This window comes from Panthera tigris, chromosome B4 (genome assembly GCF_018350195.1).
Source record: "Panthera tigris isolate Pti1 chromosome B4, P.tigris_Pti1_mat1.1, whole genome shotgun sequence".
Lineage (NCBI taxonomy): Eukaryota > Metazoa > Chordata > Mammalia > Carnivora > Felidae > Panthera > Panthera tigris.
In genome coordinates, this window is record NC_056666.1 from 6357548 (window position 1) to 6364182 (window position 6635).

Below are 6635 nucleotides of genomic sequence, written 5' to 3' on the forward strand. Positions count from 1 at the left end.
TTGTGGATGCAAATAAGGCTTGAATGCAAGTCTGTCTAAGTTTTTTTTTAATGTTTTCATTTTTATTTTTGAGAGAGCGTGGGCAGGGGAGCAGAAGGGGGCTGGGGACGGAGGATCCAAAGCCGGCTCTGCGCCGACAGCAGGGAGCCCGACGTGGGGCTCGAACGCACGATCCGTGAGATCGTGACTCAAGGCAAAGTCGGACGCCCAAGCGGCGGAGTGCCCCGGGTGTCCTATGTCTGTCTAATTTTAAAGCCACATTCTTTCTGTTCTAAGACATTGGTGGAGGATGTATTGGCATCTTCTGTAAATTACACTGCAGCAGCAATACTCTGTCTCAACGGCTTGCAATCACAAAGGCTTACTCCTCACTCGTGTCATGGTTCTTATGATGGTTCTCAAAGCTTCTGCTCTCCTATGCTCACATGTCATTAGCCAAAGCAAGTCACGTGGCCAACCCTGATATCAACGGACGAGAGAAATGTTAAGGAAGGCCTTGTGGGGATGGGTCTGATGGCGAGAGCAGTAAGTGCTTTAAACAAACAATACAGAGCTGACCCTCCAACAACGCAGGGCTGCACACCCCTATTCCGTGGGAAATCTCCATGTAACTTTGGTTCCCCCAAACTTAATTACTAATAGCCTACTGTTGACCAGAAGCCTTGCCGGTAACATGAGCAGCTAATTAACACATATTCTAAAAATACAATTTATTGTCAGATTGACTAACATACAGTGTGTGCAGTGTGCTCTTGGTTCTGGGGGTAGATTCCCATGATTCATCACTTACATATAACACCCAGTGCTTTTGTATGTTACATGTATTTATACGGTATTCTTATAAGAAAATAGGCTAGAGAAAAGAAAATGTTATTACGAAAATCATAAGGAAAAGAAAATACATTTCCACTACTGTACTATCTTTATAAATATCTGTAAGTACATAGACCCACCCGTTCAAACCCGTGTTGCTCAAGGGGCAACCTTAGTCTACCACAAAGCATCTTCCAGAAGGAAAGATCTGTGTACTCGACTTAAGGGTGATGCAGGTTTTAGGAAGAGTGAGTTCAGTCCGATCTGTCAGGTTTCAAAGGTATATTCTGGAGCTAGAAAAAGTTTGAGAAGGTTTGCTAAACTTGTATTGTAACGAGCTCCAAATGCTTAGCCAAGGAGGGTGCACTTCACTCACCAGGCAACGAGGAACAGCCACGCAGGGGCTTAAAACACCGGGTGCCTCCTGCTTACGATGGCACAGCAAGGTCCCATTGGACACGGTTCCACTCTTCCAAGTTCTGACAAGTAAAATAGAAACACTGCAAATTCAAAAAGGCATAGGGGCACCCGGGTGGCTCAGTCAGTTGAGCGTCCGACTCCGGCTCAAGTCATGATCTCATGGTTCATGAGTTCGAGCCCCGTGTCAGGCTCTGTGCTGACAGCTCAGAGCCTGGAGCCTGCTTCGGATTCTGTTTCCCTCTCTCTCTCTCTCTGCCCCTCCCCTGCTCATGCCATCTGTGTCTCTCTCAGAAATAAATAAACATTAAAAAAATTTTTTTTAATTTAAAAAGGCATAAATAGGCTTAGAAAAACCTGAATTTCTCTGTGAATTAGAAAAGAAATGGAAACATTAAGCAGTGGGCAGGACATAAGCCGAGGGTTCTTATGGCCCAGGACCCAAGCGGGCACCTCTGCTCCGTCAGAGGGAGGGGTGCCAAACGACACCCTGCTTGACTTGGAGGGAAAAACCACAGCCCCAAGAACCACCTGCAGCTCAAAGCTTAGGAGAAGCTGTCCTCATTTTACGAAAGGAGGAAACTCCTCACCTCAGGAGCTGACGAGCCAACTATTGTCCTGCTACCTTCAGCAATGGCTTGACCAGAATGGAGGGAACAGGAAGATAAAGACACCTTCTCGGGCAAGAAAGTGCTACCCCTGTTCCCTTTGCGATGGGACCTGAAATATCTCTAATATCAATGTCCTTACATAGCATCATAAAATGTAGTTTCTCACCGAGACAATGGCAGACATAGGGAGGAAACCACCAATCTGAAAAACTATGTAATCGCCAGGCAGACACAGATCGAAGCAAAGCAAACCGCTTCTTACAATGAGCACGCAAACCCAAATTCTATCAAAAATTAAGAAGTTCCGTGCGAAAGCATAACGTCCAACAGAAACTGACACTCACCACATATTTTTTCTCCAAATGGATTTAATTTTGTGGAAAATTAAAGTAAGCATGTTTAGGAGGAAATACTATCCTCTAAATAATAAGAAGAAGAATAAGACAAAAACAAGCAGAAATGAAATATAATTAAGCAACCATGGAAAAAAGTAGAAATTTTGTAAATAAAATACACGATTGATTTTTTTTTAGAAAAGATATGTATGAGATAAATTCTAGCATGGATACAAAGAGAAAATTATAATTTGGGAGCTAACAACTAAATCAATCACTCAAAAAACAATATAAAAGTTTGGAAAATTCAGCTAAAACACGAGAAAGATCAATTGACAGACTCCAATATATATCAAGGAGGTATTCCAAGAGAACAAAATGGAAAAGCAAAGAAAAATGTTTGAAGAGATGATTACGGACCATTTGCCAGAATGGAAGAAGGACAAGATTACAAAAATAAATAATATATTCTATGTACAAAGAATACGTTGTAGTAAAAAAAGCACATCAGTGATGAAAAGAACATCTTAAAATCTACTGAGAAAAAAGTGAGGTTACTAACAAAAGCAGTGAAATTAGACTCTATAGCACAGATGACTAGCTAGCCACAAAAATTCATCTCTAACTTTTTATACTGGAGTTGGTGGTGGTGATGATTGATGATGACGTGTGTGTGTCCAGGTGATTATTTCTCACTGATAGAATAAATAGGATCATTAGGGATCCCATGAATATTAAGACTTCTAAGGAGTAGCTAGGGTTTGTCCAAATGCTTTTTCACCTCAGTAACCTGAATGCAGATTTTGATTCTTAGTTGGAAACAAAAGGTGGAAAGAACCAAGGCCCCTAAATTATTGTATAGAGGAAAATAGCCACCAAATAGCTATGAATCTATGTTGGACTAGGACCAAGAATTAAACATCTATTGTGTTACCACTATCCTGAATAATTCAGATTTCTCGTGTGCAGAAATACAAGCTAGAAGCCTTTATGGGAGCTGAGAGAAAATAGTTCAATTTAGAAAATTTGCTCAACTATCATCTAAAAATGAGGGAAAAGTTCCACTTTCAGTGATGTCCATGCATGAAACCATCACCATCAAGGCCATAGACATATTTGTCTCAAGTTTCCTCCTGCCCTTTTTGAAATATGTTTTTTTAGTTTTTATTTATTTACTTTGAGAGAAAGAGAGAGAGACAGCAGAGGAGGAGCAGAGAGAGAGAGCAGGAGAGAGAGAGAATCCCCAGCATGCCCTGCACTATTAACGTGGAGCCAGAACCGGGCCTTCATCTCACAAACCACAAGATCATGACCTGAGGTGAAACCAAGATTTGGACACTTAGCCAAATGAGCCACACAGGCACCCCTGAGATATTTTTTAAAGTAATTTGTGATTCTATTTTCAGCCAAGATGGATTCATTGGAATTGCCTTCCCATCACCCCAGCCCCAAAACCATTTTTAAAAGGTCAAAATATATGAAACAATAGTCTCAACCCAGTGTCTTTCAGGCAGTTAAGGAGAGTAGTTCCTGAAAGACAGGAAACAAAGTGGGTCTCATGACTGCTTCAGCTTTTGACCATGACAGAGCCTCCAAGCCATGGTCATCAGACTCTCTGGGATGAAGAGATGGGGCTGAGAATCCAGGGAGACCGATGCAGCCGGAGTTCAAACTTTGATGAAAATTATATGCCTACAGATCTAAGAAGCAAAAGTAATTCCAAGCCAGAAAGAGAAAGAGTACTGGAGAAGAGAGAGAGCTGCAATGAGGGAGAATTTTGGAGATCTACAGACGGGCTCCTTGAATATTCAGCAGGTCCAAATCAGCACACATATGGCTGGCAGACTTCTAAAGATTGCCCCCTGCATGATACCCATCTCCTGGATATTCAGCCAAACATTAATTTAGGTACTGCTATAAAGGGTTTTTTTTGCAAATGTAATTAAAGTTTCAAAGCAGTTGACCCTTAGATATGAAGAATACCTTGTAGGTGGGCCTGATCTAGTCACATGAGGCTATTGTAGGCAGAGAAGTTTCTCCAGCTGGTAGAAGAAGAGGAAGTCAAAGAGGTGTGCTCCTTCTGGCCTCAAAGAAGAAAGTAAATGCTGTGCTGTAAACTGACAGGAGAGATGGGGGTCTGGAGCACTTCCAAATGACCCCTAGTGGAGAGACAGCTAGAAATCAGGAATCCTGGCCTTACGGCCACAAAGAAATGAATTTTACCAACAATCTGTGTGCTTGAAAGAGAATCCAAAATTCAGATGAGGATTATAGCCCCAGCTGACACACTGATTTATATCTGGACTCCTGACATATAGAAATTGTGAGATAATAAATGTGTGCTGTTTTAAGCTTCTACATTTATGGTAATTTGTTATAGCACACTAGAAAAGTAATACAGCATGAATGTGAGGAAATTTCCAAAGAAAGAACCATGTAGAAAGTCAGGAGAGAACAGTATCTGGTGCTCAGACAGTGCTGGGAATAAAGCCTGTAACCACTGGCCAGACTGGAGAAATTCATAATTGGGAAGAGTATTCAGAAGAGTTGCATGTCAATAGAAGAGGATCATTAGCCATAGATGAAACACTGCTCTGATCCTAGCTGACAAATCTTAAAAATCAAGATGAAGAAACTATTTCCTAGTAGCTTCATTGTATCCCAGAACAAAACTCAAGAATATTATTAAATATAAAAATATCCAGCACTCAACAAAGTAAAACTCACAATGACTGGCATCTAAACAAAAATTGCCAGACATGAAAGAACGGAGGACAATACAACCCATATGAAAGAAGTGGGAATAAATAAATGAAAACGAATCCAGAAACGACACAAAAATTAGAATCAGAAGACAACGGCATTAAAACAATTATATAATTGTATTTTATTTGTTCAAAAATGTAACTAAGGATATGCAAGATATCAAAAAGACTCAAATGAAACCACAAGAGATTAAAGCTGTATATCTGAGATGAATGCTAATCTAAATGGGAATTATTATCGGATTAGATATTCCAAAAGAAAAGGTCAATGAACTCAAAGACATAGCAGTAAAAATTATCTAAAATGAAACTCAGAAAGAAATAAGAAAAAAATAAATAAAAGGAGCTTCAGGGAGTTGTAAGACAATTTCAAGTAGAAACTATACATATAATTGGAATTCCCAAAGGGGAGAAGAGAAAGAGAGAATAGGAAAAAAGTATTTGAAGGAATAAATTTTTTCCAAATTTGATGAAAATTATAAATACACAAATCCAAGAAGCTCAAAGAATCCTAAGGGGGAGAGGGGAACATGAAGAAAACTAGATTAAGATACATCACAATCAACTTAATCAAAGCCAGTGATAAACAGACAAATCTTAAAGTACCAGAGAGAAAAGATAAATTACATTCAAAGGGGGAAAAAGATAAGACAGCATAAATAAAGTTAAAAAGACAAACAATGTACTGTTATTTTGCAAGAAAATACCTGCAAAATAAATAATTGGAAAGGATTAGCATCAAGAATATGTAATGAACTACACAGATCGATAAATAAAAGGACTAATAAGTATTTCAGACCCTCACTAGAAGAAATACAAATGTAGGTATTATTCATGATAGCGATAAAACATATGTTTTAACCCATTCACAGTCTCTCTATTTGATCCTCCTACATATGCACAGGGTTCTGTGGCAGATTAGATTGCTTTCAATCCCTCACTTCCTCCCTGTTATAAAATTATATATGTATGGCCTTTTCCATGTGACTCTGTAGCAACTTCCATTGTGGGAGGTGTGTACTTCCCTCCTTTTTGATGTTGGCCTTGGCTCTGGGACTTGCTGTGACTGATACAATGTGGGCATAAAGGACTCTGTGCCGCTGCTTTTTTTTTGATAGTTCATAAACAGTGTTCATTGTTAATTATCAGACAAAGTGGACCTCAACATCAATTAATCACATTCATAATTATTTTCTGACATGAGCTAAGATTTTCAGTTGACCGAACGTAACTGCTTGTCAAGTCACCAGTGACCTCCGTGTTGCTGAACCCACTGGTTCCTTATCTTATGTGGCCTGTCAGTAGCATGTGACACAGCTGTCGCTCCCTCCCCCAAGAAAGGCTTTCTTCACCTGGCTTCCAGGACACCATACTGCCTGGGTTTTACTCCTACATCACCAGCTGCTCCTTCTGAGTCCTTTGCTGATTAACTTTTCTTCCCTAACTCTCTTTAGTCCTTCCAGACCTCTTCATTGTGACAGGTGGGACTGCACAGGATATGAGCCTCACTGCTACACATTGCTGCCTCTACTTAGCCACTGCTTCCTTTGGACAACCTTGGATCCCCCCCTAGGCCATACTGGCTGTTTCTCCTTGGGGCTCATCTGAATCCGGTACATGCTCCCCATGTACATGGTCATGACTGTGCCATTTCCAAGCTGAGGCCATAGGAGCAGTGATACTTCCTCTGCTCT